The sequence below is a fragment of the Triticum urartu genome, chromosome 1, assembly GCF_003073215.2.
Source record: "Triticum urartu cultivar G1812 chromosome 1, Tu2.1, whole genome shotgun sequence".
In the NCBI taxonomy this organism is placed as follows: Eukaryota; Viridiplantae; Streptophyta; class Magnoliopsida; order Poales; family Poaceae; genus Triticum; species Triticum urartu.
This window is the reverse complement of record NC_053022.1, coordinates 15,076,393-15,103,890: the sequence shown is the minus strand read 5'-3', so window position 1 is coordinate 15,103,890 and position 27,498 is coordinate 15,076,393. Positions and strand designations below refer to the sequence as shown.

The following is a 27,498-nucleotide window of genomic DNA, read 5'->3' as shown; positions in this document are numbered from 1 at the left end:
TTGGATGTAAACCAAGTCCATATTTAATGAACATTAATTAAACAATTGATTTATACCCAACTCTAGAAAGATTAGTTCACCGGATGACTACCCATTAAATGTTCAGTGCATCATCAGTACAATGCAATCTAAAGCCTTCTAAAAAAAGAACCTGGCTCAATTCTATATAAGTTGTGTTCTATGAAGAAGATACAAGTACGTCAAGAATCACATAGTTACTATTTCATGAAAATAACACAATTACCTATACAAATGGGAGGTGATTATGTTGTCATATCGGTCTTACTATGCTTTTTGTGTATAACTTTACACCTCACCTTTGTTGAATCGATAGACGTAGATGTCAATCTCCAGACAAATGAGAAGGTAACCAATAGTTTACTTTTAGATTTTGATATATACAACTTTTTATCAATTGCTTTATGTATTATCCCATTGTTGTGTCTACTTGACCACTTAATCTTGATAATTACTATTGGTGTTAATATTCATAACTACTTTATGTTACTTATATGCCCAACTAAAATTTAGGACACATATGTGAAACAAATACTTATCTTTCAAAGACTATGTACATCAATTATATATGCTAACTAGTCATGAACTATTATTTCCCTCTACAGAACACCACTCTTTTAAGACCTAAACCTTTCCGTTTTCCTTGGAGAGCTGATATCATGAATGAAGGAAGCGGCATTGTTTCTCATGTACACACACTCAACCCCATTCTCTGTATATATCTCTCTTTACTTTTTCATGTGTTAGATTTGGGATATTTTGTTAATTTCTTGTTGGGTATTGATCACAAAAAACGTCACAATTAATGAGAAAAAAAAGTAGAAATCTAATTCATTCGTGATGTATCTAAATCATTGCTAGTCAATCTAAATTATGGCCAATGGTCCAAGAGACAAGGTGGTACATAAAGACCAGATAAAAGGCATACACCTAAATGAACTTATCTTGATCCCCTATATACCGCGAAAGCTATGATCATTACATACAAAACATGCTACCAAAATACTGTGAACAACAGATTCAGAGAGGCATTTAAGACATACTCTATTGGAGACTTATGCTGACATACCAACTTTATTGGCAATACACTTCACACCTATTAGAGAGAGAATCAAATCTTGTTTCAACCATGCCACAAGGAGAGAAGATGTTGTGAGCCCAAACACGTAAGTAAGACCATCAAAAATGCACATGGACTAAAGCATTGCATGCATCACCACAAAAGGTCTAACTGCATTGGATTGATACCACACCCCATGGAGGAAGCTAAATCCAGTATGATATACTCAACAAGGCCAATGAAAACTAATCTAGACTAACTCCAAGATAGCATGAAAAATTCCCCATTGTAAAAGTCTGGTAGGTGAACCTCATACCAAGGCCAAGAACGCACACCCTCACTTGTTTATTATGTCGTTCTCTATAGATTTTTCTGGTTATTTACTAATTTGAGCTATAATCTTCTATCACTAGTATGCAATGTGGCACACAGAGCCAGGACAATTCTACGGCCTTCGAGCTGACATGAGTATATGGGCTTTACCAAATCAAGGAACTTCTCAAGAATCTGGATCATCCTTGCAGATCTATTGTTAAGATGGAGGAAACTACAACTTAATTCAAGTTGGATTTCATGTACAAACATATCACCCATTATGGTAAAGTCAAAATGCTTTTGAATAAACAACTATTTCATAATTTGCTTCTGCTTGCAGATTTCCCCCTCTTTGTACCATAACAGAGATATTCGCTTCTTTACATATTGGACCGTAAGTATAATCAATGTCATTTTATTAAGTTATATATTATTGTGGTCCCCATATAGTTTTCTGGTATTTCATAGGAGTTAGAGGCACTATTGGACTAAGTAAAAGTCTCTTTACATCCAAAATAATACATGTCTCCTTTTTTTGTTGCTCAGAAGGACTTGAAATCGAAGGGGTGCTACAACTTGCAGTGCCCAGGATTTGTTCCTGCAAGTCGAGCTAATCTGGTGCCTGGACAAGCCGTGGCTCCTCCATCAATTTATGGCGAACAAGACCACTACGTTAGGCTTAGCCTCAACAAGGTGCACCATTTGTCCCATTCTAGAGATTACTATATCTATACAAATTCACAAATATGCTACTATTTCTACAATAAGTAGATGATACATGCACGTTCCTGCAGCAACCTCATCGAATGAATCACGTAAATAGATGCTATAAGAGCAACTACAAAAGAGAAGAAGTTGGATTGTAGTTAACAGAATTCCATTTTTCTAACAAAATGTGAAATATGAACTGCATAGGTATCCTCAGAGTGCCCAACATATAATCCATTCATGACAACAAAAAATAAATGCAAAAACAGTAATTTATGATGAACATGCATGACTTACTGGCGTGGCAAGACTGCATGGATAGAAAAAACAAGCACATATGAAAAATATAACTTACGGGAAACATGCATGACTTGTTGATGTGGTATGGATGCACACATAGAAAGAAAAGTAAACTTATAACTAACATGTATGACTTGTTGACGTGGCATGGCTGCTTGAATAGGAAAAATAGGTAGTGGGTTGCAACTATTTAAGAATAGAGGATTAAAATTAACAAAGATATATTTTATTAATGTCAAAATTAGTTAGGCATAAATTCACATGGTTATTAAGTACCATGCTTTGTATTTTATTAAGAAAATATGGAACATTGGAATCTAGGAAATTGTACGCCACCCAAGATTCTTGCAAATAACAACATGTTTTCTACTCTTCTTGTACATGAAATTTATTGTTCATTGATGTCATCAATCCCTTGTTGACTACAGGATCCAAATTCCGGAGATTGGGTGGTGTACCGTCATGATTTACAAAAACCATCATTCTTGGGACATTTTCCAAATAAGCTTTGCCCCGGAACACAACGTATACAAGCCTTGACTGGATTCGTGAATTACTTGAAGAATGCACATGGTCCTCCAATGGGTAGCGGGCACTTCCCCGATTATGACGATAAGAGATCTGCGTACTTCAAGCACATCCAGAATTACAATCCAAATGGCCATTCTTCCGACCTCTTTGGCATTCCCATGGTCAAGTTAGTTGATAGGCCAGATTGTTATAGAGCAAATAATTTATTTCACGAATATAAGAAGGGTTATATGTTCAACTATGGTGGACCAGGTGGTTGTGTTGGTTGATAAAAAAAAGTTGTATTGCCATTTGCGTTCAATAAATAAAAAAGACTGTCCCTTGTTTCATTTCACGAATATAAGAAGGGTTATAGGTCTTGATGTTGATTATCACCATTGTCCTAGTTTATTAAATTGTTGGTTTTCACCGCACACTTAAGCCATTCCCATCACGTGCACTTCTGACAGGAGCTAGGTGACAATAGTAAGACAAATCAATGAAGCCTCAAAGCAGCAAACACCATACGATCGGACCTCTATGGGCCCAAATATGGGGCAGGAAACCTAGATAGAACACTACCAACCAATGTGGAATGTTTATTTTGTGTGTGCACTTGCTGCTGTGGCCAAACCCTCCATCCACTGAAAGTCTGAAGCTTGTCTCAGATAGACTCACTGTGTGCAGTGCAAGGTTGGTGCATAGAGAAAGTGGAGCACACTCCTTCCTGCGCAAGCAGCCGAGTTGACGATGATGATGACGGCGAATTTCTCGTCTCTGGGCATGCAGGAGATGACGGCGAGGATGATGATGGTGATGATGACGGGGGCTGATCGAGCACACACCCCAAGCCGGAGACGGGCACGATGCATGCTTTTGCTTTTGTTTCTCGTGATGACTTGTAGCAGAAAATGTAGAACCTAACACAATAATCTGAACAATCGTCGAGTTCAGAGACCTTTGCTACACGACAGCTTTGGTCGACAGGCAAGCAATATTACAAAAATGAAGTCCTTGTCCATATGAGCATTATATATCCAGGAATATGTAGTCCTTGTCCTTGGGGCGGAACAGAAAATAATGTATGTTTTCAGGGTTAGGGCAGGACTGGCATGAACTGGATCTTTTTATGTGATGGAAACCGATTTTGGATATGCAATTAGAACTGCTGGATTGTTTTGTCCATCAACTGGAGAGTTGCTCCATATATACATATAGCATGGACTCATGCTTGATCAGGCGGAAAAGAGCTCCAAGTCTTCCCGTCAGTGCTGGAGATGTGATGGAGATCATTCAACTGGAAGCATGCAAAGATACATCCTGAGCTGACTCGGAACCTGCAAGCACTCCTTCTGAGGTGATCTGCCTGCTTGTGCTACTAGCCTCATGTGGCGCGTTTTAAAATTTCTCTTGGAAACATGAACCTTACTTCTGATACATGTGCATGTGCTTAGCATCCGACCACTTCATACTTCGTTAATACAGTATAATGAAAGCGGGCGGTGCGTCCTTTTTTCTCTAAAAAAAATTGTGGTCGGCTTCACCAAACATTCTCTTTTGGCTTGATTGTCCACCATAATTATTTTGGGCACACCATAGGATTCACCCATGATGGTCGTGATGCTGTGCGCAGCATCTCACGAACTCTGATGATCAGATCCGGCACTGCTGCACATAAGAAATATCAGCTGGGCACAACGATCTATCTGCACAGGCGTCAGTACATCATTTGGCAGCAGGTGAGCAGGAAGATGTGTCTCAAAGGTTGATACTTGTTGTGGCCCGCCCCTGAAGATTTGTAAATTAAATTAATCAGCTAACTTAATAGTCTGAATAATCAGAGACTTTTGTTACAGACTTACAGTAGAAGTTTGGTCGACGGTTACACAGGCAAGCAAACATTGGAAATTCGTCTTGTGCTCATAAGAAAGATGATTGACATGGAACAACAAATAATTTACTACTACGGTACCTTGTGTCTTACTTAGTTTCAAGCATTGGTTGGCGAGATTGACATGGAACAAACATACAGCCTTCTTTTTTCTTTCTGCCTATTACAAACTTAAGATCATGTGAAAAGGCCCAGCTGAAGAAAACAGGAGAGCTAGCAACGCCCCATAAATTCTTTATGAGAAAAGTAGATACTGATTCAGCCAAAATAATCATCAAAATTCACCTCAGCTAGTGGAACCAGACATGCTAAAAAAACAAGTTCTTGCAACCAGGAGCTAAGGCAAGAGAATACCATGCACGGGGTGACGTACAGAATAATGCAGAAATTGTGCCAAACAGCAAAGGTAGTATGAGTCTACCTTAGAGACTATGTTTAAGATGCAACCAGTCTAATCTTCACGTACACATAAGCACAGGCGCCACTTGGATCTACCAAAGTATGGGAGCAATAATAATCATCCGCACACTTTTTGGTTACTCGTATCTACAAAGTGCTGGGCTTTCAACTAATACATGGGAAGATGTACAGAAAGTGCTAGAAGAAGTAGAATATTACCAAATCAATCCACTTGAGCTTGGAACTTTTCTTCGGTCAGTGTTGGTGGTAGGGCTAGGGTTCCTACCGGCTCTACTCTGTAGGTTATACGGGCAGAAGGTATCTTACAATCTAATATTTATAACCTGAAAACGACTAGCCTAAGATAACTTGTGGGCCAAGCCCTTAATCTACTGCCCAGCAGGCCTCCTCCGGTTGTATTGTAAACCGTTCATAACATCTCTCCCCGCCTGCACAAACAGCTCGTCCTCGAGCTGAAAGTCTGGATAGTGTTGGCGGAAATCCTCACGTGGCTCCCAAGTAGCTTCCTCCATAGGAAGACCCGCCCACTGGATCAAGATGAACCATACCCCGCGACGAAGTTGCGCCTTCAACACCTTCTCTGGCTCCGGAAGAAGACGTCCATTGAGGGTCGGGGGAAGCGCTGGTGGAGCCGCCGGTGGCTCTCCATGAAAAGGCTTGAGCAGCCCCACATGAAACACATCGTGGATGCGAGCGCCGGCCGGCAGCTGAAGACGATAGGCCACCTGCCCAATGCGCTCCAAGATGGCGAAGGGTCCCGCGTAGCGAGGCCCGAGCTTGCGCTTCGCGCGCGGGTCAAGTGACTGCGTAGAGCGGTGAAGAAGACGCAGCCACACCCAATCACCCACCGCGAACTCCGCCTTGCGATGGTGGTTGTTGTAGTAATGTTGCGCCAGCTGCTGAGCCTGAAGGAGACGCTGACGGACCTCCGCAAGCATCTCGTCACGGGTGCGAATAAGGTCGCCCGCGGCCTCCGTCCTCGCCGTAGCCGGGTCCACCGGCAAGATCGGCGGAGGTGGCCGCCCGTAGACCACCTCAAATGGTGTCGCACGCAGGGTAGAGTGGTAGGAGGTGTTGTAGCAGTACTCCTCCCATGCGAGCCAATCCACCCAAGCACGAGGCCGATCACCTGTAACACAGCGTAAATACATGGCGATCACCTTGTTAACCACCTCTGATTGGCCGTCCGTCTGGGGGTGGAAGGCCGTGCTGAAGCGGAGCTTAACGCCCCCAATCCTGAAGAGATCGCGCCAGACATGGCCTGTGAACACCGTGTCGCGATCACTGACGATCGAAGCAGGAAATCCGTGTGGACGGACAATACCGTCGAAGAAGGCACGAGCCACGGACGCGGCGGTGTAAGGATGCCCCAGCGCGATGAAGTGAGCATATTTAGAAAAGCGGTCGACCACCGTGAGAATGATCGACTTGCCTCCCACATTGGGAAGCCCCTCGATGAAGTCCATGGAGATATCGGCCCAAACCTGAGAAGGCACATCCAGGGGTTGAAGAAGACCAGCTGGCCGTAGCGTCTCCGTCTTGTTGCGCTGACACGTCGCACAAGAGCGCACCCAATTGCGAACGAGGGCACGATCACCAGGAATGTAGAAGTCGGCACAGAGACGATGGAGGGTTTTCTGCACACTCTCATGGCCAGCCGAGTGGGCTAGCAGCAAGACCTGGTGACGGAGATCATCATGAGCGGGAACGAAGACACGGCGTCCATGGACCAGCAGGCCGTCGGAGAGGCGCCATGGCACCTCCAGGTCGCCGGCCGCCAGCTACTGCTGCAGGAGAACCGCATCGGCGGCGTTCGCGGTGGCCCGGCGAATGTCGTCGAAGAGGCCGAAAGTTGGCCCTGAGCGGATGCAGAGTGCCTACCCCTCGGAGTCGCCGGTGACGGAGTCGAGGTCGGCATCGCGGCGGGATAAGGCATCGGCCATGGTGTTAAGACGACCCGGGCGATACTCGACGGAGAAATCGGAGCCGAAGAGCTTGCTAATCCACTGATGCTGGGGCACGGTGGAGAGCCTCTGATCCAGCAAGAACTTGAGGCTGTAGTGGTCCGTGCGAATCTGAAAAGACCGGCCCCACAGATAGGGCCGCTAATGGCGCACCGCCTGCACCAAGCCAATGAGCTCCCGCTCGTACGCCGCGAGCTTGAGATGGCGCGGGGCGAAGGGCCGGCTGAAGAAAGCAAGAGGCCCGTCGCCCTGATGAAGCACAGCGTCGAACCCCACACCTGAGGCGTCACAGTCCACAATGAACGGCCAGTCGAAGTCCGACATCTGAAGAACGGGCCCCGTCGTGAGGGCCCCCTTGAGGGCCTCGAAGGTTGTTGTCGCCTCCGCATCCCAGGCGAACGCGTCACGGCGCAACAACCGCGTGAGTGGAGAAGCGATGACACCAAACTCCCGGATGAACTTCCGGTAGTAGCCCGCAAGGCCGAGAAACCCGCGAAGAGCCCGCGGGGACTGGGGCGTCGGCCAGGCAGCGACGGCGGCCACCTTGTCGGCGTCCATAGCGACCCCGTTGGCCGAGATGACATGGCCCAAGTAGGCCACCGAAGGCGTCCCGAACGAGCACTTCGAACGCTTAAGATGGAGATGGTGCACCCGAAGCTCGTTGAAGACGATGGCGACGTGCTGTAGGTGCTCTGCCCAAGATGCACTGTAGATCAGAATATCATCAAAGAAAACGAGCACAAACCGGCGTAAGTAGGGTCGGAGGACGTCGTTCATCAGAGCCTGGAAAGTTGCCGGGGCGTTGGTGAGGCCAAAGGGCATCACTAAGAACTCAAAGTGGCCGTGATGAGTCCGAAACACCGTCTTGGCAATGTCATCAGGGTGCATGCGCACCTGGTGGTACCCCAACCGGAGGTCGAGTTTGGTGAAGAAGCGCGCCCCGTGGAGCTCATCGAAGAGCTCGTCAACCACCGGAATAGGGAACTTATCCTTGAGTGTGACAGCATTAAGGGCACGGTAGTCGATGCAGAAAAGCCATGTGCCGTCTGACTTGCAGACGAGAAGCACCGATGCGGTAAACGGCGAAGTGGATAGCCGGATGATGCCCGCTGCGAGCATGAGTGCACACTGCCGCTCCAACTCATCCTTCTGCAACTGCGGATAGCGGTAAGGCCGTACCGCCACCGGTGCAGAGCCTGGCAGAAGATGTATACGATGATCGTACGCGCGGGCGGGCGGCAGCCCCTGTGGCTCGGTGAAGATGTCGTCGTGCTGCTGTAGGAGGCTCTCCAATAGTGGGTGCTCGGCCGTGGCCGTGGTCGCGGCGAGCTAGAGTGGAGGGGTGGGTGCGGCACCCCCAATGCCGGCCCACTGAATGCGGCGGCCTAACCGCTAGAAGGTCATCGTCAGCGCGTCGAAATCCCAGAGAATAGGACCAAGAGTGCGCAAGAAGTCGACGCCGAGGATGAAGTCGAAGCAGCCCAAGTCGATGCCGGCGCAGGTGATGGAGAATTGCTCGTCGCCAATAGTGATGGGCACGTCGCGGGCGAGCCCGTGGCAGCGGAGACGGTCACCATTAGCGACGGTGACTCGCAACTGTTCACCGCCGGTCGGCTGTAATGCCAGGCGCCGCATGGTGGTCTCCGGCAGGAAGTTATGTGTGGACCCTGTGTCCACTAGGGCCACCAGGTGCTCACCCTGGATCATGACCGGTAAGAGCATCGTCCGTTCATCACGGATGCCGGCTAGCGCGTGTAGGGACACCACAAGGGCGGTGGCCGGGGCGGGCGCGGGTGCCGCTGCAGGCTCCGCAAGGGCTGGGGCGCCGAGGCCATCCTCCAGTGGCTCCTCCTTAGACTCGTCTGTCGTCTCCAAGTAGAAGAGGCGGGGACAGACATGACCTGGTGCATAGGGCACATCACAGTTGAAGCACAAGCCCAGTCGCCGGCATTCCAACTGTTCCTCCTGGGTGAGGCGCCTGAATGGCCGCGTCGGTGCCGGGGCGGCTGCCGGAACGGCTGCAGGGGACGCTGGTGCCGCCGGACTCGGCCAAGCGGCTCCCGCGTACCGGTGGCCCAAAACGAAGAAGGCACAGCTCTCGAAAATGATCCCACGGGGGCATGCCGCCCTCGTCCTGTTCGAGGGCGTAGTACCATGTCTGGGCGGCCCCGCGGAGATGGTAGGATGCCAGCCAGGTCCGTTCCGACGCAGGCGTGCGCTGGCCGCGAAAGAACTGGTCGCACTGGTTGAGCCAGTTAAGCGGGGCGTCGGAGCCATCGTACGTGGCGAAGTCGATCTTGGCGAACCGGGGCGGCTGCTGGTGTGGCGCGCCCTGGCCCACTGCCTCGGCGGTGCGGAGGGCGGATGATGGCGCACAGGCCATGGTGGAAGGCCCGGCGTAGTTCCCAGCGGCGCCCGACACCGCGGGCTGCAGCGGAAAACCGGACGGTGGACGGGCCTCCGGGTAGGCCGATGGCTGCCCGTTGAGCCAGCCGGGGAGTGGCGATGGGGACGGCGGAAAGCGGACCTCCTGTATTGGGAGCCCGCTCGGCGAAGACCTGCCCAGGTTAGGGCTGGGCGGGGCCGGTGGAGGACCCTGCTCCGAGGCCGCTGGAAGGTAGGGCGCGACGGAGGACGGCGCGGCCGGCGCGGTCCAGGTGGGCCACTGCGGTCCCGTGGTGGCGACGAGTGGCGGGGCTGCCGGCGCGATCTGCGGCAGCCACTGCGGCCAAGGCGGCGGTGCGGCCGCTGGGGCGGGAAGCGCCGGGTAGCCTCCGGTGATGGCCCCCGGTGCCGAGTACCACGGAAGCGCCTGCTGACCCGCGGCCATGGCTGGATGGAGTGGTGGGGGCGGCCCGTACGGACCTGCCAGGTAGAGGCGGATCCCTTGAACCGCGGTGACGAGGGGACGCCCGCCATGGCCTCCGGCGTGAACTGTTGCGGCTGCGGGGGAGGTGACGGCGGCGACGAGTGTTGGACGGGGGCCGGTGGCTGCCCTTGGCCCGGCGTGGTGCCGGGTGCCGTTAGGGCCGGCGCTGAGAGCGACGCCGTGGTGCCCGCCGAGAGCGAGGCCGTGACGCCCGGCGCAGAGGCGGCGGTGGTGGAGGAGTTGGCGGGCAGCGATGGTGGTGGCGGTGGAATTGGCGGAGACATGGTCGAAACCCAGTTACCTGATACCAAATTGGTAGGGCTAGGGTTCCTACCGGCTCTACTCCGTAGGTTATACGGGCAGAACAACGAGGGTTGGGGGCGAGGGCGGCGGCTCCGGCGCGTGGGCGCCGTCGCGAGGAAGAAGAGGGCGGCGCGGCTAGGGCAAGGTGCGGCTAGGGTTTCCGGTTCCTCTGGAGCCGGGCAATAGGATAGAACTATCTTTATTGCTTAATTCCAAAAGGTATCTTACAATCTAATATTTATAACCTGAAAACGACTAGCCTAAGATAACTTGTGGGCCAAGCCCTTAATCTACTGCCCAGCGGGCCTCCTCCGGTTGTATTGTAAACCGGTCATAACAGTTGGCCAAAAAAATTTCTTGGCTGTATTCCCCACTTGTATTCCACAAGTTGAACGTTTCTTCAGCCAGCCACTTGAATTCAACAAGTTGCAGGACTATCACTTTGAATTCAACAAGTTGCAGCCAGTGCCTCATGTTCCCTCGGACACAGGGCTTCCAACAGTACTTGGTGTCCAGGATTTGTATTAACCCCAAATCCAACGCTGAAACCTCTATTACTAATATAAAGTCGATAGAAATTCAGCATGGATTTTTCCCAAGGATAGTTGCATTGCCGCCCCACCACTTGAGCTAATCTTTTGTTCTGTGTACCATCTGAAAAGCAAGGAGGGAAACATTTAAGAGAATAGCTTAAGACATAATTGAAGCAGTTACAATTTACATCATCAAACAAACAAGAATTACTATCAAACCAATCAGAGGAGCTGCCATCAGATAAAAACTCTGCCGCAATGTTTACTCAAAACTCCATCCAGTGCAAGTTGTAGATGGAGAAGAGTTCGGAAAGATATGAGTAGGCGTAAGCCGTGGGTACCCCTTCTATCCCTGCTTTCATTCCCTTTCAAGGAGTAACTACTATGTCATCTTTCCACAAGCATGAAGAAAGAAAATAGAGTAAGAGATGGTGACTCTGAAAAAGAAAAACAGGCAGTCCAGCAGTAGCTGCCAAAGGAAAAATGGGGCATAGATGGTGACAGATACTGAAGAATATCATCCAGCAGCAGCTTCCACTCAACTGTTGCGTGTTGACTGACTGAGGACCCCGTAACAATTGACGGCACATTCCTTAAATACTCATCAATGATGTCCACGGAATCACATCCTCCAACCAATACACAACATGCCATTTTCCTCAACAACATTGTTGTACCTCTGCCTACTGCTCGTGCCGTGCCTTCTTCTCTTTCAAGAAGCACACGCGGCGCACCATGGAGGGACCTCACTGAGGTCTCAACACAAGGCCCTCCTCCACTGGAAGGCTACACTTGCAAGCCCACCGCTGCAGATGAGCTCTTTACAGGAAAGCACCAGCCCATGCAACTGGACGGGCATCATGTGCACGGCTGTTCGCCATGGCCGCCACATGCCCTGGGTGGTGACCAACGTCTCCCTACCAGATGCTGGCATCCATGGCCAGCTTGGTGAGCTCAACTTCTCGGCTCTTCCATTCCTCACATATATTGACCTTCTTAACAACAGTCTACATGGTACACTACCCGTTAGTATCGGTTCCCTGTCAGCACTTACGATACTTAACCTTACTTACAACCAGCTCACAGGGAAGATTCCTTATGAGATTGGTGGCCTGCAAAGTCTAAGGGTGCTTGAGCTCTCATTTAATAGACTCGCAGGACATATTCCTGCATCTCTGGGCAACCTAACAATGTTAAATATTCTCGCCATTCACCAAACCATGGTATCAGGTCCCATTCCTCAGGAGATTGGAAGACTTGTCAACCTACAAGGTCTGCAGCTAAGCAACAGCAACATAACCGGCATGATACCAAAAACCCTTGGAAATCTAAATCAACTAAATGCTTTGTACCTGTTTGGTAATCAACTTTCAGGGCCTATACCCCAAGAACTAGGCAGGCTAGTCCATTTGCATGGTCTTGCACTTCATTCAAATGATTTGTCAGGTCCAATTCCAATCTCCATAACAAATCTCACTAAGATGAACCAATTTTATCTCCATGAAAATCAAATCACAGGTCCAATACCCCCAGAAATAGGAAATCTTAAGATGCTAGACCTACTTGTTCTCCTCAAAAATCAAATATCAGGTTCAATACCCCCAGAACTAGGCAACCTCACCATGCTCAATGCAATTTTTCTCAGTACAAATAAAATCACAGGCCCAATACCTTCAGAATTGGGCCACTTGCTGAATCTTCAAAATTTAGAGTTGTTCGACAACCAAATATCTGGCCCTATTCCTGGCAGCCTAGGAAATATTACCAAGCTAGTAGCACTATCCCTCTATGGAAATCAGATAACCGGCTTCATCCCTGAAGAAATTGGCAATCTGATGAACCTCGCATATTTATACTTGAATGAGAACCAAATATCAGGATCAATACCTAAAACTTTTGGGAAGTTGCACAACATCCAAGAAATGCGAATCTTCAATAACAATTTATCAGGTGATCTTCCTCAAGAATTTGGATATCTCATAAACATTGTTGTGCTTGAGCTAGCTAACAACTCACTTTCAGGACCTTTACCCGCAAATATATGTTCAGGTGCCGGACTTCAAACTCTCAATGTCGCATATAATATGTTCAATGGCCCCATTTCAAGTTTAGTTGAAATTGACCTTGAGTCAAACCAACTGACAGGAGATATATCTCAGCATTTTGGTGTTTATCCACAACTCACCTTGATGAATTTGTCATCGAATAGACTCTCTGGGCTGATATCTGTTAGAGTTACAATATAAGTCATGTACCCCTTTGTATTTATCCCATTATATAAGGGGTTTCCTGCATATGTTCCACACCTGTACATGTATATATATATCGGCCTATGGCCTCATGGCAATACAAGTTGCTTATTCCTAACATGGTATTAGAGCTAGGTCAATTTTTTGCACGCTGCAACTCGTGCTATTGATCTCTTCTGGCTTATCTCGTTCCCGATCGAAGCCCCTCTCGATCTCCCGGAGTCTCCCGATCGGATCGATCTCGTCCGGCTCCTCGATCTCCCGATCGGATCGCTCCCCAGCCGGCCCGATCGTCCTCATCCCGGATTGATCCCAGCCGGCCCCAATCGACGCAGGCCCAATCAATGCAGATCGCCTCCTGTGCGCTCGGCTGGGGCGCTCGGCTGGCAGCACCTCCAGGCTCCAGGAAGGCTCCGCTCCACGTGCAGGCCCGCCCGTACAGCTCCAGCAGCCTGCGTGTTGCTCTCCTGCAGCTGCAGGCTTCTGTCCGCACACGTTTGCCTGCAGCTGGATCTCATCTTGGCCAACGCTGCTGCTTCCTGTCGACCGCGTGTGCCCCTGCTGGCTGGCTGCTGCTCCCGCCGGCCCTTGCCCCTGCGGTTCTTCAGCCGCCGATTGCCAGCTGCCCCTTGATCGATCTCTGCTAAAAAAAATGTCTGCTGCATCGGGCTATGTTGCTGTCCCTCGCTGTCCGGTGATCTTTGATGGTACTAACTACACCGAGTTTACTGGCTTCATGCGCATTCACATGCGTGGCATCCGTCTTTGGGGTGTTCTTTCTGGCGAGGTCTGCTGTCCGCCACGTCCGGTTCCTCCGGTGGCCCCTACTCCGCCAACTCCATCGGTTCTTCCTACGGATGCTAATCAGGCCGCCAAGGATGCGGCTAAGGTTGCTGATGAGGCTGCTGATCGTGCTTATGATGAGAGGGGTTTTGGCTTATGAGGAGGCTCTTCAGACGTATCATGGTGCTCTGTCTGTTTACACCCAGTGGCTTGATGATGATGCTCGTGCTGCAGCTGTTCTCACTGCTAGTGTTCTGCCTCAGTTTGCTTCTGAATTTCTGGGTCTTCCTACTGTCTTTGAGATGTGGACCCGTCTTCGAGCGCTATCAGCCCTCTGGTGATGCCTTATACCTCTCTGTGGTCCGTCAGGAGCATGCTCTTCAGCAGGGTGACTCTACTGTTGATGACTTCTATGCACAGAGTTCTGCTATCTGGCGCCAGCTTGATTCTCTCCGTAGTGCTGGTTGTCGTACCTGCCCCTGTTGCCAGGCTGTCCAGGCCAATTTGGAGTTTCATCGCGTCTATGAGTTCCTGTCTCGGCTCCGTAAGGAGTTTGAGCCCCGGCGTGCTCAGTTGTTTGCTCGTGGCCGTATTTCTCTCATGGAGGCGCTTTCTGAGATTCGTGCTGAGGAGACTCGCTTACGTGGTGCTGGTTTGCTGGAGGTTCCCTCTGTGCTCGCTACTCGTGCTCCTACGCCACTTCGCTCCACCGACCCCTTCTCGCTCGAGTGCTCCGCCGCTCTTGCCCACTCCTTCTGGAGGCTCAGGTCGCCCCCGTCCACATTGCGCCTATTGCAACAATGATGGTCATCTTGAGTCTCAGTGCTACACGAAGAAGAAACACCTGCGCAAGGCTCGATCATCATCTTCAGGGACTTCGTCATCTACCTCGACAGCTTCAGCCATTGCTTTGACTGAGCAGGATATTCTGAGACTTAAGCGTCTGCTCGCGGCTTCAGGTTCTTCCTCGACGGGTACTGCGGTTCTGTGACTGATGCTTCCCGCACTGAGCAATCACCCTCTACACAGTCAGGTACATCCCCCTGGGTTCTGGACTCTGGAGCTTCTTTTCATATGTCTTCTCATTCTTCCACTTTGTCCTCTCTTCGATCACTGGATTCTCCTATTCATGTCTTCACTGCTGATGGTACTCCACTTTCTGTTGCTAGTAGAGGCAATCTTACTACCTCTTATTCTGTTCCTGATGTTGCTCATGTTCCTCGACTTACCATGAATTTGTTTTCTGCTGGTCAACTTACGGATTCTGGTTGTCGCGTCATCCTTGACGTTGACTCTTGTTCTGTCCAGGACCGTCACACGCACACTCTGGTTGGGGCTGGCCCTCGCCGCCGTGATTCTCAGGGTCTTTGGGAGTTGGACTGGCTTCATGTTCCTTCTCTGCCACCACCATCGCCAGTTCTTCCGCTTCTGCGCCTCCGTCACTGGTTCCTTCCAGCAGTGGCATCATCGACTTGGTCATCTGTGTGGTTCTCGGTTGTCTTCTTTAGTTCGTCGAGGCCTTCTGGGGTCTGTCTCAGGAGATGTCTCTTTAGAGTGTCAGGGTTGTATCTTGGCAAGCAGATTCAGTTACCATATCACATAGTGAGTCAGTGTCTAAGCGTCCTTTCGATTTAGTCCATTCTGATGTATGGGGTCCGGCCCCTTCTACATATCAATACTAATTCATTTGCATAGTGATTATGTCTTCTCGACACCTTCTATACACTCTTCTACTTCTATTCATATACTTCTCCCATTCATACTCATTCACCCATCGTTTTCATCTACTCCCGCTATTAATCTCCAAATTTGCTTCTCTGCACCAACTCTCTCCAATCTTTTTTCCTTCCCATGCCAGATCCGTACGAATCAGCTAACTATGCACATCTGCACCTAACCTGATGCATTATTATGCGCCCCTCCGCCCTTTACTAGCCGCTCCACCACCACTTCTATCAATATACAACTTCCTGCTCTAAGCAAGTTGTCTTCTCGACAACTTTCTTATTTTTTTCTATACAATCCTTGTGTGTTCATTCTTCTTGCCGCCTCCAACGCACCCAAACGACGCTTTAGGTCTTCCTACATATACAACTCTTTATCTATTTCCTCCATGCGCTATCTCTCAGATACTTTTGGTACGTCTCGTCTTCCTACCCACGCTCATCTCCTCCTTGACTTTCGCAAATCCTTCTCTCACTTATTCCGCTGACTCACTATACCCGCGACTACTCTCCCACTCCTCCCTTTCCACATCTCGGAACTTCACAACCCCCTCTACCTCGATCTCTCGGCATTTCACCGTCTCCACATCATCCCTGTTATTCCTCTCGTTCTCTACCCACCTCAACTCAACTACCCTCATCTTCCGTACTTCTTCTTCCGCCCCCTGTGTACCCTTGCTACCTCCTTCATTTTCCACTTTCTCACATCAACCCCCACCACATGCTCTTGTCATCTGCTCCTGCTACTTAATGCCTCTCCTCGCCCTGTGATCTCTTTGATACGGCTGTGCTCTTCTTGCCACTTCTTACCTTAGGTTTCATCTATGCTTTCATCAAAATTTTCTGAACCTAATGTATACTGTTTCTATCCTCCCCGGACCTCGTATCATTGTAATGTATAAGTTAAACCCTCCATTTCCTACTCACAATCTGTTCTCGTTTTCACGACTATGTCGTTAATACTAACTACTCCTCATAACCCATTCAACATTCTGCTCCTCACCACTCTATATTTCCAGCTATACAATCCCTTAATGGTGAGCTGCGTGAGGAGGTATACATGCAGCCCCACTGGGTATCTGTTCCTGATGGCATGGTATGTCATCTTCATCGCTCTCTCTATCTTAAGCAAGCCCCCCGCGCCTGGTTAGCGTTTTCTGTGGTGACTGCGCTGGTTTTTCAGCAGTGCTCATGATCCAGCATTGTTTGTCACCTTTCTCCTCGTGGTCGGACTCTTCTTCTTCTCTATGTTGATGACATGATCATCACGGGGGATGACCCCGAGTATATTGCCTTTGTAAAGGCCCGTCTTAGTGAGCAGTTTCTTATGTCTGATCTTGGACCTCTTCGCTACTTTCTTGGGATTGAAGTCTCTTCTACCTCTGATGGCTTTTTTATATCCCAGGAAAAGTATATCCAGGATCTTCTTGCTCGTGCTGCTCTTACTGACGAGCGCGTTGTTGAGACTCCTATGGAGCTCAATGTTCACCTCCGTGCTACTGATGGTGATCCTCTCCCTGAACCGACGCGTTATCGTCATCTTGTTGGCAGTCTTGTCTATCTAGCTGTCACTCGTCCGGACATCTCTTATCCGGTTCATATTCTGAGTCAGTTTGTCTCTGCTCCCACATCGGTTCACTATAGTCATCTCCTTCGTGTTCTCCGATATCTTCGGGGCACGATCTCCACCGTCTATTCTTTCCTCGCTCCAGTTCTTTACAGCTTCAGGCCTATTCGGATGCTACGTGGGCTAGTGATCCTTCCGGATCGCCGTTCACTTTCTGCTTACTGTTTTTCTAACAAACCTGCATTCCGCGTCCGAGTCAGCTCAGTGACTGCCCTTTGACTAGCAAGGTACTCTTCCTGTACTTCAGATTTGTGTTCTCACTACACCGACTTCTACCTTTATTGACGAGACGTTGCAACAGCATTCACTATCAGCTGCCACCAAGACATTTTGATCTTTCTTGGCCCGCGGTATCTATATGCTCTTCAGTATGTGCCTTCCGAGTTACAGTTGGCGGATTTCCTGACGAAGGCTCAGACTAGAGCACAACATGGCTTTTATCTCTCCAAACTCAGTGTTGTTCATCCACCATGAGTTTGAGGGGGGGTGTTAGAGTTATAATATAAGTCATGTACCCCTTTGTATTTATCCCGTTATATAAGGGGTTTCCTGCATATGTTCCACACCTGTACATGTATATATATATCGGCCTATGGCCTCATGGGAATACAAGTTGCTTATTCCTAACAATATCATCCAATCTAGGTGCATCTACTCAATTAGTGGCACTACATCTAGCACAAAATATGATCACGGGTCCCATACCTACAATCCTTTCTAAATTGTCCAACCTAGAAAAACTAAGACTTGACTCTAATCATCTCAGTGGTGAGATTCCACCAGAAATCTGCATTTAACTCAGTGTTGTTCATCCACCATGAGTTTGAGGGGGGGTGTTAGAGTTATAATATAAGTCATGTACCCCTTTGTATTTATCCCGTTATATAAGGGGTTTCCTGCATATGTTCCACACCTGTACATGTATATATATATCGGCCTATGGCCTCATGGGAATACAAGTTGCTTATTCCTAACAATATCATCCAATCTAGGTGCATCTACTCAATTAGTGGCACTACATCTAGCACAAAATATGATCACGGGTCCCATACCTACAATCCTTTCTAAATTGTCCAACCTAGAAAAACTAAGACTTGACTCTAATCATCTCAGTGGTGAGATTCCACCAGAAATCTGCAGTTTAACTCATCTATATATGACTAAACTTATCATCGAACCAATTATCGGGATCCATACCTACACAGATAGAAAAGCTAGCAGTCTAGGATACCTTGATATATCTGGGAACATGTTAAGTGGATCAATACCTGAGAACTAGGGGCCTGCATAAATACAGTCCTTGAAGATCAACAACAACAACTTCAGTGGGAGTTTGCCTGTGCGATTGGAAATTTAGCAGGCCTGCAGATCATGTTAGATGTGAGCAACAATAACCTCAGTGGTGTGTTGCCGCAGCAACTTGGGAAGTTGCAGATGCTAGAATTTCTGAATTTATCACATAATCAGTTCAGTGGCAGCATTCCATCCTCCTTTGCAAGCATGGTGAGCCTTTCAATGCTTGATGTGTCCTACAATGACTTGGAAGGACCAGTCCCAACACGGCTACTCCAAAATGCTTCAACAAGTTGGTTTCTTCCCAATAAAGGTCTGTGTGGCAACCTCTCTGGCCTGCCACCTTGTTATTCAACCCCAGTAGCTGCTCAGAAAAAGGGGAAGATACTTGGTTTGCTTTTGCCAATTGTTCTTGTGATGGGTTTCATCATTGTTGCTGCAATTGTTGTCATAATAATACTTACTCGTAAGAAGAGAAATCCACAAGAAAGTGTTACCGCTGAAGCAAGGGACCTATTCTCTGTTTGGAATTTTGATGGAAGATTAGCATTTGAATTGTAAGGGCAACAGAAGACTTTGATGATAAGTACATCATTGGAACAGGAGGATACGGCAAAGTCTACAAGGCACAACTCCAAGATGGGCAGCTAGTTGCTGTGAAGAAGCTTCATCAGACGAAGAGTTGGATGATGAAAGAAGATTTCGTAGTGAAATGGAAATCTTAACACAGATCCGACAACGAAGCATTGTCAAAATGTATGGATTCTGCTCCCATCCAGCATATAAATTTCTTGTCTACGACTACATTCGGTAGGGAAGCCTCCACAGGACATTGGAAAATGAGGAACTAGCAAAGGAACTAGATTGGCACAAGAGAATTGCTCTTGCAACGGATGTGGCTCAAGCAATATCTTATTTGTGTTAGGAATATGCAACTTGTATTACCATGAGGCCATAGGCCGATATATATATACATGTACAGGTGTGGAACATATGCAGGAAACCCCTTATACAACGGGATAAATACAAAGGGGTACATGACTTATATTATAACTCTAACACCCCCCCTCAAACTCATGGTGGATGAACAACACTGAGTTTGGAGAGATAAAAGCCATGTTGTGCTCTAGTCTGAGCCTTCGTCAGGAAATCCGCCAACTGTAACTCGGAAGGCACATACTGAAGAGCAATAACCTGATCCTGCACACACACGCACATAGAAAGCATCAACACCAATATGCTTGGTGAGCTCATGCTTCACAGGATCGCGTGCAATGCTGATAGCACCTGTACTGTCAGATAAAAGCAGAGTCGGTGTAGTGACAGAAACACCAAAATCCTGAAGTAACCACCGTAACCAAGTCACCTCTGCCGTCAAAAGAGCCATTGCTCGCAACTCAGCCTCGGCACTCGAACGGGAAACTGCAAGCTGTTTCTTCGTCTTCCAGGCAATGAGAGAACCACCAAGAAAAACACAGTAAGCAGAAAGTGAACGGCGATCGGAAGGATCACTAGCCCACGTAGCATCCGAATAGGCCTGGAGCTGTAAAGAACTGGAGCGAGGAAAGAATAGACGGTGAGAGATCGTGCCTCGAAGATATCGAAGAACACGAAGGAGATGACTATAGTGAACCGAGGTGGGGGCAGAGACAAACTGACTCAGAATATGAACCGGATAAGAGATGTCCGGACGAGTGACAGCTAGATAGACAAGACTGCCAACAAGATGACGATAACGCGTCGGGTCAGGGAGAGGATCACCATCAGTAGCACGGAGGTGAACATTGAGCTCCATAGGAGTCTCAACAACGCGCTCGTCAGTAAGAGCAGCACGAGCAAGAAGATCCTGGATATACTTTTCCTGGGATATAAAAAAGCCATCAGAGGTAGAAGAGACTTCAATCCCAAGAAAGTAGCGAAGAGGTCCAAGATCAGACATAAGAAACTGCTCACTAAGACGGGCCTTTACAAAGGCAATATACTCGGGGTCATCCCCAGTGATCATGTCATCAACATAAAGAAGAAGAGTCCGACCACGAGGAGAAAGGTGAATAAACAATGCTGGATCATGACTACTGCTGAAAAACCAGCAGTGACCACAGAGGCAAAACGCTCAAACCAGGCGCGGGGGGCTTGCTTAAGGCCATAGAGAGAGCGACGAAGACGACATACCATGCCATCAGGAACAGAATACCCAGGTGGTGGCTGCATGTACACCTCCTCACGCAGCTCACCATTAAGAAAAGCATTCTTAACATCAAGCTGAGATATAGACCAGTGGCGTGCAGAGGCAACGGCAAGAAGTGTACGAACAGTAGGTCATATGGGCCACAGGAGCAAAAGTCTCGTCATAATCACGACCATGCTCCTGCTGAAAACCACGAGCCACAAGACGAAGCTTTGTGACGCTCAAGAGAACCATCGGAGCGAGTCTTAACCTTGTAGACCCACTTACAAGTGATCGGACGGACTCCGGGAGGAAGAGAAACAAGATCCCAGGTACCAGTGCGTTCAAGAGCAGCAATCTCCTCTGCCATCGCAAACTGCCATTCAGGATGAACAACAGCCTGACGGTAAGAAGTCGGCTCAAGAACAGCAGCACCAGCGGTGGGAAATCCAAAGCGATCAACAGGCGGACGAGGACGAGAACGCAAGCCATAAGTAGGCTGAGAGGAAGATGACGACCCATCCACAGAGGCATCGACTGGTCGTGGACGACGAGTGTAATGCTGAGGAAAAGATGGAATAATAGAAGGAGGAATCGGCAAGGTAGAATCAGGGGGCGGCGACGAAGAAGTCACCGGAGATGAAGGTGTAGAGTCCGGTGACAGGCTGGGAGAGGAGACCGGGGAGGAAGTCACCGGAGATGAAGGTGGAGAACCCGGTGACATGCGAGGCGAGGAGACCGGGGAGGATGGTGGCTGCAAATCAACGAGATGTGGAGAAGGAGAGGAAGTGGAACGGAGAGGTACAGTCTCGACGGGGGTGATAGGTAAGTCAGGAAAAGTGAGAAAAGAGATATCCTGCACTGAAAAAGTCAAGGAAGATGGGCGTGGGTAGAAGGGACGAGACTCTTCAAAAGTCACATCTCGAGAGATACGCATGCGACGACCAATAGGATCCCAACAACGATAGCCCTTATGCTCATCACTGTAGCCTAAGAAGACACACTCAACAGACTGAGCGGTCAGTTTGGTGCGTTCGCGAGGGGCAAGAAGAACATAGCAAACACAACCAAATGAGCGAAGCATCGAATAATCGGGAGAACGATCAAAAAGTCGCTCGAAAGGAACACCACCCTGTAGAGCAGCGGAAGGTTGTATATTGATAAGATAGGTGGATGTGGAGACGGCCTCAGCCCAAAAATGAGGCGGGAGAGAGGCAGCAATCATCAATGCACGAGCCGTCTCAAGAAGATGTCGATGCTTTCGCTCAGCCACACCATTCTGAGCATGAGCACCAGGACAAGAGAATTGAGAGAGAGTCCCGTGCTCAGCAAGAACACCACGCAACATCTTAGAGATATACTCGCCAGCGGAGTCAGCATGAAAAACACGAATGGGTGAAGAGAACTGAGTATGAACCATGGCAGCAAAACGCTTATAAATAGACAACACCTCAGAACGAGAAGTCATGAAATAAAGCCATGTGTAACGAGAGAAATCATCTATGAAAATAATATAGTATTTATGACCACCTTTCGAAGCGAAAGGGGCCGGACCCCATACATCAGAATGGACTAAATCGAAAGGACGCTTAGACACTGACTCACTATGTGAATATGGTAACTGAATCTGCTTGCCAAGATGACAACCCTGACACTCTAAAGAGACATCTCCTGAGACAGACCCCAGAAGGCCTCGACGAACTAAAGAAGACAACCGAGAACCACGCAGATGACCAAGTCGATGATGCCACTGCTGGAAGGAACCAGTGACGGAGGCGACAGAAGCGGAAGAACTAGCGATGGTGGTGGCAGCAGAAGGAACATGAAGCCAATCCAACTCCCAAAGACCCTGAGAATCACGGCGGCGAGGGCCGGCCCCAACCAGAGTGTGCGTGTGACGGTCCTGGACAGAACAAGAGTCAACGTCAAGGATGGCGCGACAAACAAAATCGGTAAGTTGACCAGCAGAAAACAAATTCATAGTAAGTCGAGGAACATGAGCAACATCAGGAACAGAATAAGAAGGAGTAGTAAGATTGCCTCTACTAGCAACAGAAAGTGGAGTACCATCAGCAGTGAAGACATGAATAGGAGAATCCAGTGATCGAAGAGAGGACAAAGTGGAAGAATGAGAAGACATATGAAAAGAAGCTCCAGAGTCCAGAACCCAGGGGGATGTACCTGACTGTGAAGAGGGTGATTGCTCAGTGCGGGAAGCATCAGTCACAGAACCGGCAGTACCCGTCGAGGAAGAACCTGAAGCCGCGAGCAGACGCTTAAGTCTCAGAATATCCTGCTCAGTCAAAGCAATGGCTGAAGCTGTCGAGGTAGATGACGAAGTCCCTGAAGATGATGAGCGAGCCTTGCGCAGGTGTTTCTTCTTCGTGTAGCACTGAGACTCAAGATGACCATCATTGTTGCAATAGGCGCAATGTGGACGGGGGCGACCTGAGCCTCCAGAAGGAGTGGGCAAGAGCGGCGGAGCACTCGAGCGAGAAGGGGCCGGTGGAGCAAGTGGCGTAGGAGCACGAGTAGCAAGCACAGAGGGAACCTCCAGCAAACCAGCACCACGTAAGCGAGTCTCCTCAGCACGAATCTCAGAAAGCGCCTCCATGAGAGAAATACGGCCACGAGCAAACAACTGAGCACGCCAGGGCTCAAACTCCTTACGGAGCCGAGACAAGAACTCATAGACGCGATGAAACTCCAAATTGGCCTGGACAGCCTGGCAACAGGGGCAGGTACGACACCCAGCACTACGAAGAGAATCAAGCTGGCGCCAGATAGCAGAACTCTGTGCATAGAAGTCATCAACAGTAGAGTCACCCTGCTGAAGAGCATGCTCCTGACGGATCACAGAGAGGTATAAGGCATCACCAGAGGGCTGATAGCGCTCACGAAGACGGGTCCACATCTCAAAGACAGTAGAAAGACCCAGAAATTCAGAAGCAAACTGCGGCAGAACACTAGCAGTGAGAACAGCTGCAGCACGGGCATCATCATCAAGCCACTGGGTGTAAACAGACAGAGCACCATGATACGTCTGAAGAGCCTCCTCATAAGCCAAAACTCTCTCATCATAAGCACGATCAGCAGCCTCATCAGCAACCTTAGCCGCATCCTTGGCGGCCTGATTAGCATCCGTAGGAAGAACCCATGGAGTTGGCGGAGTAGGGGCCACCGGAGGAACTGGACGTGGCGGACAGCAGACCTCGCCAGAAAGAACACCCCAAAGACGGATGCCACGCATGTGAATGCGCATGAAGCCAGTAAACTCGGTGTAGTTAGTACCATCAAAGATCACCGGACAGCGAGGGACAGCAACATAGCCCGATGCAGCAGACATTTTTTTTTGAGAACCGACGAGAGCAGAGTCGGGAACAGCAGAATCAGGCGCGAGATACTGGAGGATCAGGCGACCCGACGCACCGGCAGGGGCACCGGACCGCAGCCCAGGAGCCCGACGACGCAGTCCCCACCCGCCGGAGATGCAAACTTGAAGGTCCCAGCCACCGAAGCCTCCGCAGCGCGCCGCTGGAGAAGACGCTGGCGACGGGATCCTTCGAGCGGGACCGGCTGGGTAGCAAGGCCAGCTGGGGAGAGTCCGATCGGGAGGGCTGGCTGGGGAGATCCGATCGGGAGGGAGATTCGATCGGGAGGGCCGGCTTCGATCGGGAGACTCAGGAGATCGAGGACGGGGGCTTCGAGCGAGATGAGACAGGCGGCTAGGAATCGATAGCACGAGTTGCAACGTGCAGACAAAATTACCCTAGCTCTAATACCATGTTAGGAATATGCAACTTGTATTCCCATGAGGCCATAGGCCGATATATATATACATGTACAGGTGTGGAACATATGCAGGAAACCCCTTATACAACGGGATAAATACAAAGGGGTACATGACTTATATTATAACTCTAACAATTTGCACCACGAATGCAGTCCACCTATAATCCATCGAGATATCACAAGCAACAACATTTTACTTGATACATCCTTTAAGGCTTTTGTCTCGGATTTCGGCACGGCAAGGATTCTTAAGCCCGATTCATCAAACTGGAGTGCACTAGCAGGAACGTATGGCTACATCGCTCCTGGTATGTACTAGCATAACCTTCCTTCTCACGTCAGAAGCATTCGTCTCTATCCATTTATTCCTAATTCTAATATTATCGACGCTTCTGTGCAGAACTATCATACACATCTGTTGCGACAGAGAAATGTGATGTTTATAGCTTTGGGGTGGTTGTGTTAGAGCTAGTGATGGGCAAGCATCCAAGGGATTTATTAGATGGTAGTCTTTCTAACGGCGAACAAGCAATAATGGTGAAAGATATTCTGGACCAACGGCCAACAACACCAATATCAACTGAAGAGAATAGCTTAGCTCTGCTCATCAAGCTGGCCTTATCTTGTCTGGAATCTTCTCCCCAAGCAAGGCCAACCATGCAGGAGGCATACCAAACACTCATCCAGCCATCTTCTAGTTCAACTACCATGCCTTTCAGCGCACTTACATTACAACGAGGGATGCATGTTGACATAAGGTCTCAATCCTAGTGAGAAACCAGGGTCTACGGAAGCAGAGGCCGTTTCAGATTTCTGATTTTTTTTACTTATACGTCACTCATACGCCACCTATATATACCTCCATATGACATGCCATGCCACACAGGATGAGTAGAAGACTCGTTGTAAGTCTATGTATTTGTAGACTCTCCTGATACACCAACGATCATCGTTGTGTGCCCGTGGTTTTTCCTGCAAGGGTTTCCCATGTAAAAATGTGTGTCTTGTCCTGTGTTCTTGATATTTCTCTGTGTGTTCGCTTGCTGATTTTTACAATGCATAAATAAAATTTGGTTTGCGGGTGCTTATATTTGTTAAAGACTGTGTACTGTAGACATAGTATCCACATGTGACACTTTCTTTCGGCTGTTGTCTGCAGGGTACTTAAAATGTGTCCTAATATTTGTCTCTTTTCATCTACTACTATTGCTCCCATAACCTAAAGATTGGAACAAATGGAACAAATGTAGTCCTGCTTTATTTGGACCAAGCAGGAACAATCACAATGCATAAACAGGAAGAAATGAATGTAAGCACATTGGAGAGTAGGTGTAAAAAAGAGAAGTAGCACAATATACTAAGTAAGAGGACTTACAGAGGGTCCTAGGGCAGAAGTATGTAGTCCTTTTCCTTATTATTGCTCCCATGAACCTGGAGGTGAAAAAATGGAATCCAAAACTGACACGTTATCATGTCATCCCGCTTTATTGTTCTCTGGGTATCAAAGTAAAATACCTTGTACCAAGCAGGAACAATCACAATGATCAAGTGTTCGATGAGTAAATGGAACAAATGAATGTGAACACGCGGATATGGGTGCATAAAACAAGAAAAGTACAACAGTATGAGTACTAGGTAAAAAGAGCTTACGGAGGATTGTAGGGCACGCATATGTAGTCCTTGTCCTTAGGATGGAGCATATGTAATCCTTGTCCTTAGGATGGAGCAATAGATAATTTACTACTACACTTAATTTCAAGCACTTGTAACGAGATTTTCATGGAACAATGATACAACCTTTTTTTTCTTGATGCTATACAAAATTAACAAAGGATGAGATGAGATGATAGGAGAAGCCGTGACAGACAACACGAGAGCTAGCAACGTCCCATAATTTCATTATCAGAAAGCAGATACCAATTCAACTCAGCAGAAACATACTAACAACAGGATGTACAGCCGTATAGAGAACACACCCTTTATCACACACTATTGTTCCAGCACAAAGGGAAAGAGACATTCCATCGTTCAACAAATTGCAGTGGTATATGATGCAAGATACAATGAATTTGTCCATGCATAAACAAAGTGCCGACCATTTACAACGAGATCAAAACCTACACCATAGCTTTTTTGTTACTTTCATTCAGGTACGAATTGATGCGTGCGGCACGGTAGGCAGTCCCAGTTCATCCTCCTGCATCAACAGAGAAACGGTTGCAGAGTAAATTAGTCTACTGGTTGACAAGGGTTGACATCGCAATCAGGGGGAATCAAGAAAATTGAAGTATGTGGCGTGTGAGATGTTCAATGGAGACTTCGAAGTTCATGATGAAATCCATCACATACCACATGTTTGGCATGAAAATGGTTTGCATGTTCTCCTTCTGTGTGTTTCTTTTACTATTAAGATCAAGCTATTATAAGCTCAAATTGTTCATACCAACAACATATGCATGCATCATAAAGTTGAGCCAAAAATACAAGAGTTATGAGTTCAGCACTACATTCATAATGATCTCAAGCATCTAGCCTGTCAAATTAGATCATGTCACAAGATAAAGGAACCATCGATTTCTTCCTAGGGATATCAGCATCAGAATCAATGTGAACAGAAACTGAACTAGTCAGTCTTGCGATTCACATACCTGCTGCCGGTTCGGCGGAACTGCTGCATGGCCACTTGGTGCAGAGGTAAGTTAAGCTCAGAATCATGATCAGTCTCCTTGTCTGGTTGGAGGTAATGGGACTGAATTCGATTCAAAGTCCATATCGGCTTCCAAAGCATCAAGCTCTTCATTTTCCAACATACAGAATGAGAACAGCAAACAGAATTGTCTGTAAATTAACCAGTACAGGATGACAACCAAAGTGCCAAAGAAACGTTTCAAATAAAATCCTAGACCTAAGACTGATATAAGTATAAAGCTGGTAACCACTGCAAGGAAAACTAGTTGGCCAAGTAAGGTTTT

General features: G+C 48.3%; 1 long non-coding RNA gene and 3 pseudogenes across 1 annotated transcript; 2 read left to right on the top strand and 2 right to left on the bottom strand.

The window, feature by feature from the left end:
- The first annotated feature begins 231 nt into the window (after nucleotides 1-231).
- Nucleotides 232-3,201, top strand: LOC125538213 (annotated as a pseudogene).
- A 7,332-nt stretch (nucleotides 3,202-10,533) lies between these two features.
- Nucleotides 10,534-26,078, top strand: LOC125542884 (annotated as a pseudogene).
- The window catches only part of LOC125542873, a 10,262-nt pseudogene continuing 5,692 nt past the window's right edge, over nucleotides 22,929-27,498 (bottom strand).
- LOC125542892 lies at nucleotides 26,441-27,471 on the bottom strand. Its single transcript, XR_007298163.1, has 2 exons — nucleotides 27,175-27,471; nucleotides 26,441-26,723 (listed from the first exon to the last, which is right to left on the bottom strand). It is a non-coding gene; the product is annotated as an uncharacterized LOC125542892 (long non-coding RNA).